This window comes from Bos grunniens, chromosome 5 (genome assembly GCF_055505025.1).
Source record: "Bos grunniens cultivar Pamir isolate PY7600 chromosome 5, Bosgru_T2T1.0, whole genome shotgun sequence".
In the NCBI taxonomy this organism is placed as follows: Eukaryota; Metazoa; Chordata; class Mammalia; order Artiodactyla; family Bovidae; genus Bos; species Bos grunniens.
In genome coordinates, this window is record NC_141169.1 from 121,461,300 (window position 1) to 121,475,606 (window position 14,307).

The 14,307-nt window shown below is 41.9% G+C and overlaps 1 pseudogene; it reads right to left on the minus strand.

Moving 5' to 3' along the window:
• Positions 1-8,448: 8,448 nt before the first annotated feature.
• LOC147373330 (glucose 1,6-bisphosphate synthase pseudogene) lies at positions 8,449-9,726 on the minus strand (annotated as a pseudogene).
• Positions 9,727-14,307: the final 4,581 nt, after the last annotated feature.

Genomic DNA, 14,307 nt, shown 5'->3' on the forward strand with positions numbered 1-14,307 from the left:
AGTGCCAGCTTGTAGTTGCCAAAGTCAGCTGTGGTTTTTAACTAGAACAAGAGGACCTGGGGTCATAGTCCAGGTAATTATTAAATGCTGGTGTCTCTGCATATTAAATCAAGGGGCCGCACACTCCCTTGAGGTAAGCTGACTGAAAATGAAGGATGTGCGTCCAAGTCTGCTGGAGGCCACGCTCTCCTGGTGCAGAGACAGACCCACGAGACGACTCTGTCTTTAGTTGTGTCTTCTCTCCTCCTTGAGGTGGAAAATTTCCCCCTGGGCCTGTGATCTGCAGCTGACACTTGGGTCTCCTTCCTGGAGGGACAGGGCTAAGCTCAAGAAGCACTCTGCCGGGAGCCTGCACAGAACAGGCAGTGGGTTCTCCGGTGGCTTGTGCAAGCTTTTCATGCACGTGAATAGAACCTAATCCCCTTCTTCTATTTCCTTGTCCGTATTACTCTTTGACTTCCTGTTCCACTTATCAAATGCAGACATTTCCACATTAGCACACGCGGACCCCTGTCTCTAACTGTGCTCCACAGCAGGGGCATTTATGAGCCCGTGGTGTCCCAGAAGGGGACTTCTCGTCTTTCAACACATTTCCCCACATCTAAGACAACACTGGTTCACAGCAAATTCATCAATCCTTGCCAACCTAACTGATGCTTACATTTTCATTTTTAAATTATGAATGAGGCTGTTTGTAAGTGAAGTGAGACTCTCTGATCTGCCTTCGTGTTCCTGCGGACGCTCTAGCCCTGAGAACGGCTCACAGATTCTGGAGCAGAAGCCTCTGCATGGGGACAGGAGGAGCAGGGACGAAATGGAACAGCTGTGTGCAGAACCCCCAAAAGGGGTCGGGCATCTGAGGAATACGCTTACTTCCTTACAGGATTGTCAGGCATGACCAGTATTCTCAAAACTTAGAATTCGTAATGAAACTTATTGCTAGGAAGAATAGCAGAAAATGATTCAACAGTGGCTAAACTTGCACATGGTGAAACTCAGACACTGGAAAACCAGGCATGTTAGGATAACAGGTAAAGGGGCGGAAGCTCTAACTGTGCATTCGATCGGTACATGACATCTAATATTCACAAAGAAAAGCTGAATGAACCAATGAATATAATTGTAGTACATTTTAAATGGAAGGTAAAAAATGGAGGTAGTTCATTTTTAATATGAGCAAGAAACAGAAGCTAGCTTATTGATGTTTTCTGAAGAAACTACATTCTTGGTAAAGAATCATCACTGACCCTCTCTGGTTACGGATGAGTCTGCGTGGAGACGTGCTTTCAGAGTGGAATGGCTGGGTGGTACAAGAGGGGTAAGCTTTGCTCTGTGACTGCACCCCAAAGGTGTCAGTGCAGTCAATGTAGTGAGCATATCCACCACTCCCCAGAGTTTCCTTGTGGGACCTTGTAATCCCTCCAGCCCTTTCCTCCCTGGCTCCAGACAGTCTCCAATTTGCTTTTTCTCATTATGTATTAAGTTGGATTTCTGAAGATTTTATACAAACGGAATCACACATCAAGCAGTTCTTTTTGTCTCGCTTCATTCAGCATCATCATTTTGAGGTTCATCTATATGGCAGTGTGTTCAGCAGTCATTCCTTTTTACTGCTGACCCTTTCATCACACAGCTATCCCACGGTTTTTCTGTTCATTGTTGGTGGATGTTTGGCCATGTGAAGTAGAGCAGCGATGTGCATTTGTATACAAGTCCTTGTATGGACATGTGCTTTCATAGCTCTTGGCTGAGTGTGTGTGGAATGGCTGCATCCTATGGTAGGTGTATGCTTAGCATTTTTTAAAACTGCCAAAGTGGTTTTTCAAAATGGTTTAAACATTTCACATTCCACCAGCAGTGGGAGAGAGTTTCAGTTCTTGAGCTCCTCACCAACACCTGGTCTTGATAGCTTAGTGGTGAATGGTGAACCATGTCACCGGATTTGTGGTCTCTGAAAGAGAGGACTTAACTCTGGGACCAAAGACCTTCTCGGTCACTCAGAGTTTTTTTGGTAGATTTTATTTAAAGTGAAAGTGACAGAAAAAGCTTTTGACATGGACGTCAGAAGGGGACAGGACAGTCCCCGCCTCACTGGCTCAAGTGGTTTATACTTGTCAACTAGCTGCTGAGAACAGATGAAAAATATTTTAAGGTGGTGAGAATTTTGTTCAAACCCTTTACTGTAACATACATCCTGGGATGACATCAGCATGAGATTAGTCAGAAGGAACAGGTAAACCCCGAGCTCAAGGCTGTGGAAGTTTTTACCCAGAGCTTTTCCCATAACATATATAAAGTTCAAAAAAAGGCATGCCTTTGAACAAGAGATACCGTTGCCTACAAGGCTACCTGTCTAAGGCAAAGAATGTGAAAAAGAAAGAATGTTTGCCTCCTCCTTAAAGGGGCCTTAGGCTTGGACTCCTTATTAACCTGCCTAAGTTAACTCTCTCAGTATGATCAGTTCTAATTTTAGGGGTTCTGAGAGATGTGTAGTAATATTTCATTTGGGGAGTTTTTCCCATAAACAAATGTAGTCTATCAATAAGTTTAAAGCATTCTAAATGAACACAGCTAAGATTTGGTATCAGTAATGTGGTAGGGCAATAACTCTTGATATTAGAGCAAAATATGGAAGGACTCCTAGGGAAAAAGGGAGGTAGAAAAAGGCATAAAATAAATATATCCAAGCAGAATTTGGATTTTTCAAGCATCACAAACATCAATGGGAGACCGAAAGAAATAATGATAGAAACAGTTCATAGTACAACACTGATTTCAGAAGCAACCTGCTTCAGAAATGAGAGGTCCATTTCTTATAAAGATATTCCAAAATATCCAACCTCTTGGAACCTCTGTCTGCTGATGTTACTACATCCAAATAACACTTTATATTTAAAACTAAATCCTCAGGTGTCCTTTTAATGCTCTACATTTTTCAAGGTGAACAAAATGGTGTTCACGTCTCAATTTGCCAGGTTAAATTAAAAATAACATCCAAGTAGGTCTTAATTCATTACACTCATGTGTCTACCACACAAAATATACAAAACCTATTTTGTGGGTTAATTCTTCTAGATATGGAGCTAAAAGTTTATTAACACATTCAGTGTTCTTTACATCATCTTTGTTCCCACATGAGTTTTTAAAAAAGCAAGAGTTGAAAGGAAGCTTCAAAAGTCATTCAGTATGTTTCTTAAGTTTTAAATGTTTTATTTGCTTTTTAAAAAAGTTATTCGTTTGTTTTTGGCTCCATCAATTCTTGGCTTGGCCTGTGGGCTCAGCAGCTGCAGCAGGCAGGCTCAGTTGCCCGGTGGCCTGTGGGATCTCAGTTTCCCGGCCAGGGATTGAACCTGTGTCCTCTGCATTGGAAGGCAGATTCCTAACCACTGGACAACCAGGAAAGTTCTTAATTTTTTATTGTCTTTAAAATAAAAAAGACTTCAAATAGAAGACTTCATGACAATTCCCACTTAAGTTAAATCTCAAATTTTCACGCTTTTTTTTCAGCCCCAGTAAAGTAGATCTGGAGTCCCTCATTTTCTGTCCTCACTGGAGATAGAGTACAGCTTATCTTATGATTTCTTTCTTTGAGTCCTTTAATAGAAGTCTCAATAACAAGACATGAAACCACATCTACAGCTCTTTCCTCTCCAGAACAAAATGGTCTTAACTTTTTGATCTTTTTCTCAGAGATCTTATTTTACAATCTGTATTGCATTCCTTTTTATTTCTCCTAAATCTCCTTCCGAGTTCCTATAGGACCCTAAGGGACGACAAGCCAGCAGGGACTGGATTTGTAATTTATGACCTCCCAGAGGAGACCCACCCTGAATAGTCATTGGAAGGACCGTTGCTGATGCTGAAGGTCCATTAATTTGTCCACATGATGCAAAGAGCTGACACACTAGAAAAGACCCTGGGAAAGATTGGGGGCAGGAGAAGAAGGGGACGACAGAGGATGAGGTGGCTGGATGGCATCACCGACTCAGTGGGAACCCTGGGAGATGGCGAAGGACAGGGAAGCCTGGTGTGCTGCGGTCCACGGGGTTGCCAAGAGTTGGACACGACTATGCGACTGAACTACAAAAAGCAACCCCTCTTAAAGCTAGGTCTCTCTCTAATGATCGCTAATAAAGGACGACAACCGGCTCACTGTCTGCTTCTAATAAAGGATGACAACTGGCTCACTGTCTGCCTTTATAATAACGAATGAGCGCGAGTCAGCACCTTGCCTACGGTCTGTCTGTGCCCTGCGTTGGGTGGTTGTAGGTCCCCCTTCTCAAGAAGCATATCCTGTATGGCCTTACTGACCTTTCTGCTGTTTGTCTTCACTGTTACTTTCTAACGTATGCTTTGATCTTGCCCCATTCATTATTCCTTTTCCCCAAATTCCAGAAAGTTGAGTTCTGATATGCTCAATCAAGGAGAACATATTCATTCCCATGGTGTTATTCCTAGAGAAAAATATAAACAAAACAAGGCTGGGACTTGCTAGCTACAGCTTGTCCCTCCTGGCTGGCCTGGGTACTGAATTTGTCCTGTGAGCCAAGTGTTGAGCACTATGTCAGTTCAGTTTAGTTCAGTCGCTCAGTCGTGTCCGACTCTCTGTGACCCCATGGACTGCAGCACGCCAGGCTTCCCTGTCCATCACCAACTCCCAGAGCTTGCTCAAACTCATGTTCATCGAGTCAGTGATGCCATCCAACCATCTCATCCTCTGTCGACACTTTCTCCTCCTGCCTTCAACCTTTCCCAGCATCAGGATCTTTTCCAATGTGTCAGTTCTTCACATCAGGTGGCCAAAGTATTGGAGCTTCAGCTTCAGCATCAGTCCTTCCAGTGAATATTCAGGACTGATTTCCTTTAGGATGCACTGGTTGGATCTCCTTGCAGTTGAAGGGACTCTCAAGAGTCTTCTCCAACACCACAGTTCAAAAGCATCCATTCTTTGGCACTCAGCTCTTACATCCATACATGAATACTGGAAAAACCATAGCTTTGACTAGATGAACTTTTGTCAGCAAAGTAATGTCTCTGTTTTTTAATATGCTATATAGATTTGTCATAGCTTTTCTTCCAAGGAGCAAGCGTCTTTTAATTTCATGGCTGCACTCACCATCTGTAATCATTTTCAGTTCAGTTCAGTCGCTCAGTCGTGTCCGACTCTGCGACCCCATGAAATGCAGCATGCCAGGCCTCCCTGTCCAACACCAACTCCCAGAGTTCACTCAAACTCACATCCATCGAGTTGGTGATGCCATGCAGCCATCTCATCCTCTGTCGTCCCCTTCTCCTCCTGCCCCCAATCCCTCCCAGCATCAGAGTCTTTTCCAATGAGTCCACTCTTCACATGAGGTGGCCAAAGTACTGGAGTTTCAGCTTTAGCATCATTCCTTCCAAAGAACACCCAGGACCGATCTCCTTTAGAATGGACTGGTTGGATCTCCTTGCAGTCCAAGGGATTCTCGAGAGTCTTCTCCAACACCACAGTTCAAAAGCATCAATTCTTCGGCGCTCAGCTTTCTTCACAGTCCAACTCTCACATCCATACATGACCACTGGAAAAACCATAGCCTTGAGTAGACGGACCTTTGTTGGCAAAGTAATGTCTCTGCTTTTGAATATGCTATGTAGGTTGGTCATAACTTTCCTTCCAAGGAGTAAACGTCTTTTAATTTCATGGCTGCAATCACCATCTGCAGTGATTTTGGAGCCCCCAAAAATAAAATCTGACACCATTTCCACTGTTTCCCCAACTATTTCCCATGAAGTGATGGGACCAGATGCCATGATCTTCGTTTTCTGAACGTTGAGCTTTAAGCCAACCTTTTCACTCTCCTCTTTCACTTTCATCAAGAGGCTTTTTAGTTCCTCTTCACTTTCTGCCATAAGGGTGGTGTCATCTGCATATCTGAGGTTATTGATGTTTCTCCCGGCAATCTTGATTCCAGCTTGCACTTCTTCCAGCCCAGCATTTCTCATGATGTACTCTACATATAAGTTAAATAAGCAGGGTGACAATATACAGCCTTGACGTACTCCTTTTCCTATTTGGAACCAGTCTGTTGTTCCATGTCCAGTTTTAACTGTTGCTTCCTGACCTGCATACACATTTCTCAAGAGGCAGGTCAAGTGGTCTGGTATTCCCATCTTTTTCAGAATTTTCCACAGTTTATTGTGATCCACACAGTCAAAGGCTTTGGCGTAGTCATTTTGGAACCCCCCAAAATAAAGTCTGTCACTGTTTCCATTGTTTCCCCATCTATTTGCCATGAAGTGATGGAGCAGGATGCCATGATCTTTGTTTTTTGAATGTTGAGTTTTAGGCCAACTTTTTCACTCTCCTCTTTCACTTTCATCAGAAGGCTCCTCAGTGCCTCTTCACTTTTTGCCATTAAGGGTGGTGTCATCTGCATATCTGAGGTTGTTGATATTTCTCCCCGCAATCTTGATTCCAGCTTGCGCTTCTTCCAGCCTAGCGTTTCTCATGATGTGCTCTGCATATCAGTTAAATAAGCAGGGGACAGTACCCAGCTTTGTATTGTGTACGGTGCTGAAACCACATAGAGAAATGCTAACTGCCCTACTGTAGACATTCTCATTGTAAATAACTACCTGTGACGTGACATTAGCACCTTTCCACGGTGATCCAGGAACAGTGCTGTTTTCTTGCCAGTCAGTCAGTTCAGTAGCTCAGTCCTGTCCGATTCTTTGTGACCCCATGGACTGCAGCGTGCCAGGCTTCCCTGTCCATCACCAACTCCTGGAGCTTGCTCTAAGTCATGCCCAACGAGTTGGTGATGCCATCCTACCATCTAACCCTCTGTCGTCCCCTTCTCCTCCTGCCTTCAGTCTTTCCCAGCATCAGGCTTTTTTCTAAGGAGTCAGTTCTTCACATCAGGTGGCCAAAGTATTGGAGCTTCAGCATCAGTCCTTCCAATGAATATTCATGACTGATTTCCTTTAGGATGGACTGCTTTGATCTCCTAGCAGTCCAAGTGACTCTCAAAAGTCTTCTCCAATACCTGAGTTCAAAAGCATCAATTGCTAATTGGATTAATTTCCTTAACTAACTCTGCAATTACACATAGCACGTACCTCTTTTAAAGTGTGCTATACACAATTACAAGACTGAAATTAAACTTAATTGTACTTTAATTAGTAAACTCACTTTTGTATTGTTGTGTTTTTATTAAAGGAAGAACAACATGCTGTTATGATACCTCAAATGAGGTGACTTTTGTTCAAGATTATGAAAAGTTTAAATAATTTCCCTTCAGATAATTTCATGTCAAATTTACACAGTTTGTTTAGTTAGTTGACCAAAACTGAATAAAATAACATGAAAAGAGACACCCAGGCAGATGAGATAGAGACAGGATGCCTACCGAGGCCCGGGCAGCTCTGTTGCTCTGTCCCCTGTGCCAGTGAAAGCAGCGGCTCACTGGTTCCCACCTGAAAGGGGTACCAGGCCGGTTTATTCTTACTGGGTTCAATAAAGCTTTAATCAGAGTGATGAAATAAAATTCACGTTTTGTTGTAAGATAAGAAAAAAAAGTAAAATTTCTCCCAGTCTGGGCATCTTCTCCCCTTTAGTGTGTGCTGTGTGTCTGCATTAACTAGACCTCCTTAGGTGAGAACCTTCTTTCTTAATCTTGGAAAGAGTAACGATGACCCACTACGGCCTTGTACAGGCAGATCTGGATTGTGTAAACTATGAGCATGTCATCTGATATATAATCCTTAGTATCAAAAATGACATAACTCCTCTTTGACCTCTAGTAGGCAGAATAGTTTTCAGAGCTTTCTCAAAGACTCTCTCCTGGGTTATAATCCTGAAATTGGCTCAAGTGAAATTGTCCCTTTCTTTCTTAGAGCAACTATTGATTACTTGATTAATTAACTGAAGAACCTCAGTGAGTTTCTCCAACACTTCTTTCAGTAAGGCAGCATCACTCTGGTTGGGTGATGTGCACGTCTCTGCACAGAGACCATTGGTTTTGTCCTGCTTGTCTGAAGACATTTGAAAAGCAAATGTTAAAGCAGTTCTTTTGCCCATTTCTGTTCCCCTCTAACCTGTAAAGAACTGAATTAACCTGTTTATTCTTTTCCTAGATAAAGAGAAGTGAGAATAAAGAATTAAGTAGTTAAAGGATGATGAACTCTCTGCTCCGAAAACTCCGTTAGCAACCCTGCCGGTAGACCAGGTAGGCAGGACAAGAGCTGAAGGGAGAGTCAGGCAGCCTGCCCACAGCACCATGGGGCCCAGCCTCCTGCCCACAGCACCGTGGGGCCCAGCCTCCTGCCCACAGCACCGTGGGGCCCAGCCTCCTGCCTCAGCGAATCACTGAGATTATCTCCCCTTCAGGAAGATTACCCTTTCCCTTTAAAAGCTGTCATGGCCAAGTAGAATCTTTGGATTTGGTCTTGGGACATGAGTCTACTCCACAGATCTTCTCCGCAATTGCTGGCTTTTCTAATTAGAACACCTCTCTTGTCTGCTGACACTTGCTTCTTGATTACTGTCTTTTGAACATCGAACGGCCGAACCCGGGTTTGGTAACAAATGTAATCATTTGGTTATTTTTATTCCCAGGCAGCACAGATTTCTTATTAGGCTGTCTGCTGTCATATTAAGAAATAATGTCCCATTATGCAATATGGTAGATATTCTTTTGGAGAATCAATATTGTGAAGACTTTCAAATATACTTTTATTGGTAGTCAGAGCATAACACAAGAAATATAAAGTTTTGGAAATATGACTATCTTTCACAAACCTTAATGGGTTACTGGCTCAATGTTATGGTTATGGTTTCCAGTTAATATAACATCTCAGCAACAGCAACAGCTGTACTCACCCCATTTTTATTGAAAACTGAAGTTTCACACAGAAAACCAAAAGACTCTTAAAGTTCAAAAATGATTTCTTTCCCATTTTCTAGGTCATTTATCCTACTTCTAATCCATTTAAAATCTGGTAATGTTTTTTCAAAATAAATTTTTTAAAAAGTGCAATTGAATTCAAAATTTTGGAGGAGACTGTGGTGGCTAATATATAATTATTCACACCAGAATTTCTTGATTGATTTTTCCTCCAGCAACCAAATATTCACCCTCCCCACAAAGAAAGTTGCTAACTCATTTCCTGTGAAAACTTTCCATTGACCATCCTCCGGAAGTTCTGCCTCTGCCAGCTGGTCTGCATCAGAAGCTGTGGATAGCATATCTGAGCATTTTCTTTCTCTGCCAGCCTCAGAGAAATTTCCAGCACAGATTCTCCTTCTTCCTATTTGGGCATTAAGTGGTAGAAAATGTAGAATCAGGAACTTTTGTTCTGGTGATGGAACTGGAGGCTTTAAACCAAACACTCGCAAAGTCAACTGCACATGGTCATGTCTGGCCAATGAAATGATATATGAACAAATTTCAACGTGGTCTTTGACTTTGAGTCCCTGTGAAAATCATTGTTTTTCAGATCTCCCATTTGTCTCTTATAAGTGTCTTATAGAGGGTCTCTCTCCAGTAAGCTGGCATCCACTAAATTGTCATTCCAGGAACCATTCCAGGGCTCCACACAATCCCCTATACATTTTGGATTTTCTTTATCATGGGGTGGAAAAGGGAATGGCAACCCACTCCAGTATTCTTGCCTGGAAAAATCTGTGGATGGAGGAGCCTGGCAGGCTACAGTCCATGGCGTCCAAAGAGTCGGACACGACTGAGCGCACACACATTATCGTGAGATATGATCTAAACACCAGTTTCCCAATACCCTTTGTCTATTGTCTTCCCTGGAGCTGTGAAAGGCAATAGTCATCACATCTCCAGCTGCTTTGAGCTCCTGGACTGCATATGATATATAAGAGGTGTAGGAAGTTATTTTGAAAAAAGGTACACAGGAACCTCTTTAGCAAGCAAGACTGCAGCAGTGGCTTTAAGAAGTCTCTGATTGTTGCAACTGCTAGCTACTTGACTCCAACAGTCAAACCCAAGACAAAGCTTCTCAGCATCTCTCAAGGTATTTGTGCATCCTCTGTGTTGATTGCTACACTGTAAGGGCATTTTCTTGAGATCTATTCAATAAAATTAGAGATACAAGGGAACATTTCATGGAAAGCTGGGCTCAATAAAGGACACAAATGGTATGGGCCAACAGAAGCAGAAGATATTAAGAAGAGGTGGTAAGAATACAGAGAAGAACTGTACAAAAAAGATCTTCATGACCCAGATAATGGTGTGATCACTCACCTAGAGCCAGACATTCTGGAATGCGAAGTCAAGTGGGCCTTAGAAAGCATCACTACAAACAAAGTTAGTGGAGGTGATGGAATTCCCATTGAGATATTTCAAATCCTGAAAGATGATGCTGTGAAAATGCTGCACTCAATATGCCAGCAAATTTGGAAAACTCAACAGTGGCCACAGGACTGGAAAAGGGCAGTTTTCATTCTAATCCCAAAGAAAGACAATGCTAAAGAATGTTCAAACTACTGCACAATTGCACTCATCTCACATGCTAGCAAAATAATGCTCAAAATTCTCCAAGCCAGGCTTCAACAGTACATGAACTGTGAACTTCCAGATGATTGAACTGGATTTAGAAAGGCAGAGGAATGAATGCAAATTGCCAATGTCTGTTGTATCGCTGAAAAAGCAAGAGAGTTCCAGAAAAACATCTACTTCTGCTTTATTGACTATGCCAAAGCCTCTGACTGTGTGGATCATAACAAACTGGAAAATTCAAGAATACCAGACCACCTGACTTGCCTCTTGAGAAATCTGTATGCAGGTTAGGAAGCAAGTTAGAGCTGGACATGGAACAACAGACTGGTTCCAAATAGGGCAAGGAGTACGTCAAGTCTGTATATTGTCACCCTGATTATTTAACTTATATGCAGAGAGCATCATGAGAAACGCTGGACTGGATGAAGCACAAGCTGGAATCAAGATTGCCAGGAGAAATATCAATAACCTCAGATACACAGATGATACCACCCTTACGGCAGAAAGGAAAGAACTAAAGAGCCTCTTGAGGAAAGTGAAAGAGGAGAGGGAAAAAGTTGGCTCAAAGCTCAACATTCAGAAAACAAAGATCATGGCATCTGGTCCCATCACTTCATGACAAATAGATGGGGAAGCAGTGGAAACAGTGGCTGACTTTACTTTTTTGGGCTCCAAAATCACTACAGATGGTGACTACAGCCATGAAATTAAAAGATGCATACTCCTTGGAAGGAAAGTTATGACTAACCTAGACAGCATATTGAAAAGCAGAGACATTACTTTGTCAACAAAGGTCCATCTAGTCAAGGCTATGGTTTTTTCCAGTGGTCATGTATGTATGTGAGAGGTGGACCATAAAGAAAGCTGAGCACCGAAGAATTGATGCTTTTTAAGTGTGGTGTTGGAGAAGACTCTTGAGCGTCCCTTGGACTGCAAGGAGATCCAACCAGTTCATCCTAAAGGAAATTAGTCCTGAATATTCATTGAAGGACTGATGTTGAAGCTGAAACTCCAATACTTTGGCTACCTGATGTGAAGAACTGACTCATTGGAAAAGACCCTGATGCTGGGAAAGATTGAGGGTGGGAGAAGGGGATGACAGAGGGTGAGATGGTGGGATGGCATCACTGTCTCGAGGGACATGAGTTTGAGTAAACTCTTGGAGTAGGTGATGGACAGGGAGGCCTGGCATGCTGCAGTCCATGGTGTCGCAAAGAGTTGGACACAACTGAGCGACTGAACTGAACTGATTGGAGAAACCATAGCTTTGACTGCATGGACCTTTGTAGGCAAAGCAATGTCTCTGCTTTTTAATACACTGTCTACATTTGTCATAGCTTTTCTTCCAAGCAGCAAGTCTTTTATTTTCATGGCTGCAGTCACCACCTGCAGTGATTTTGGAGCCCAAGAAAATAAAGTCTATCGCTGTTTCCATTTTCTCCCCATCTATTTCCCATGAAGTGATGGGACCAGAAACCATCGTCTTTGTTTTTTGAATGTTGAGTTTTAAGCCAGCTTTTTCACTCTCCTCTTTCACATTCATCAAGAGGCTCTTTAATTCCTCTTTGCTTTCTGCCATAAAATAATGTCATGTGCGTATCTGAGGTTATTGATATTTCTCCCGGCAATCTTGATTCCAGTTTGTGCTTCATCTAGCTCGCCCTTTCGCATGATGTACTCTGCCTAGAAGTTAAAGAAGCAGGGTGATGATATACGGCCTTGCCGTACTGCTTTCCCAATTTGAAACCAGTCTATTGTTCCATATCCAGTTCTAACTGTTGCTTCTTGACCGCATACAGCTTTCTTAGGAGGCAGGTAAGATGGTCTGGTATCCCTATTTCTTTAAGAGTTTTCCACAGTTTGTTGTGATCTACACAGTCAAAGGCTTTAGTGTAGTCAGTGAGGCAGAAGTAGATATTTTTCTGGTATTCTCTAGCTTTTTCTATGGTTCAGTTGATCAAACTGGCAATTTGATCATTGATTCGTCTGCCTTTTCTAAATCCAGCCTGTACATCTGGGAGTTCCCTGTTCACATACTGCTGAAGCCTAGCTTGAAGGATTTTGAGCATTACTTTTCTAGCATTACCAGTGCTTAGGGGAGGGCAGAATGGGGAACAATTGCTTAATGGTTAGAGTTTCTATTTGGGATCACAAAAAAATTCTGGAATTGACATTGGTGAAGGTTACATATGAATGTTCTTAATGTCACTGAATTGTACACTTAGAAATGAGTTAAAATGGTTAATCTTGATATATACATTTTAACATTTAAAAAGTGAAAAAAAGTTACAGTACAAAAAAATCAACTAAATCCTAAAGGATGCAGGAATGGAGAAAAGCAGGGCAGAAAAGTACGAGATCAGCCGTTGCCCGCACTGCTGGCTGGTTTTGTGGACCAGCGCCACACATGCGTCCCCGGGCTCGTCTGGCACGTGGGACGGGGCGCAGCACTGAGCGGAGGCGTGCTGAGGCACTTGCCACGTTGCTGCCGTGGTTACGTAGTGTGCGGCTTTGGTTGCAGCCCCACGGAGTTAGGCATCTCCGCAGCTGACTTTCCTGAACAAGCAGCATTCTTTCTATTTCGGTATCCACGGACATTTGTTAGTATTGGACCAGTGTTGGAAGTGGAGATGTCCAGTAGACAATGGTGAGCATAGGTTGGAACTCATACTACAAGAATATAAAACGCCCGTGGAAACTGATTTCAGGCGTACCTGATAGTCTATCAAGGTAGACTTCTGTGAGGAAATCCTCAAAATGTTCATCTTTGGCTGTCTCAGACAAGAAAAAACCTTTGGCTCTTTCGATTCACTTATTTCAGCGATTCAAGGTTATACTGAGTAAGCTAAGAAATGCCTAGCTTTACCAGACTGGATGTGAAACAATGAAGACAATTTCTTTTAGGCTTCTGAAAGCAAAGTGATGAATGACCACTGGTGAGAGAGAAGTTTATATTTTCAGTCACTGTTTCCTAGTGCTTTACTGCTCATAACTATGCAGTCTCACCCGGTTATACTTAATTTTATTTTCACCTTAGTTATATTTTTAAAATCAAACATTGTCCTAAATCTGTGAATTAAATAGTATAACATAGTTACCACATCATGCTTCAACTGTCAAGTTAAAGTCATCATGAGATGTTATTAAAAAGACTGTATCTTTAAAAATAAAAAATATTTTAGTGTATTATATTAAAATCTCTTCCAAATTTTCTAAAATATACCACTAGAAAGGTCATTTTTAAAGTGCCTTATATGGAAATAAAATAAATATAAGTATAGTTGTAAAGGCAAGTCACTAATTTGAGATGAGACCTACAATTCTCACGGTAAAACCAAGAATGTATGTACTCCATAGACTGTGCTGCTGAACAGAGAAGGCTCATAAAAGAAAAAATGTTAGGTCATATGGCTTATTTTTGGTTTTTTAGGTCTATACTGTCTTCCACAGCGGCTGCACCGATTTTACACTCCCACCTACTTGCACAAGAGTTCCCTTTTCTGCACATTCTCACCAACATTTGTTATTTGTGTTCTTTTTGATGATGGTCATTCTGATTTGTGTGAGCTGATTTCTCACTCTGGTTTTGATTTGCATTTCCCTCATGATTAGTGATGTTGAACATCTTTTTACATGCCTGATGGCGTTTTTTTTTTTTTTTCTTAATGTGCGTTTTGTCCTTGGAAAAATGTCTATTGAGTTCTTCTGCCCACTTTTCTTTTTCTTTTTTTTTTCTGCCCACTTTCAATTGCTTGTTTTTTGCTAATGTATTTTTTAAACGTTTTAAATTATGAAAGTATGG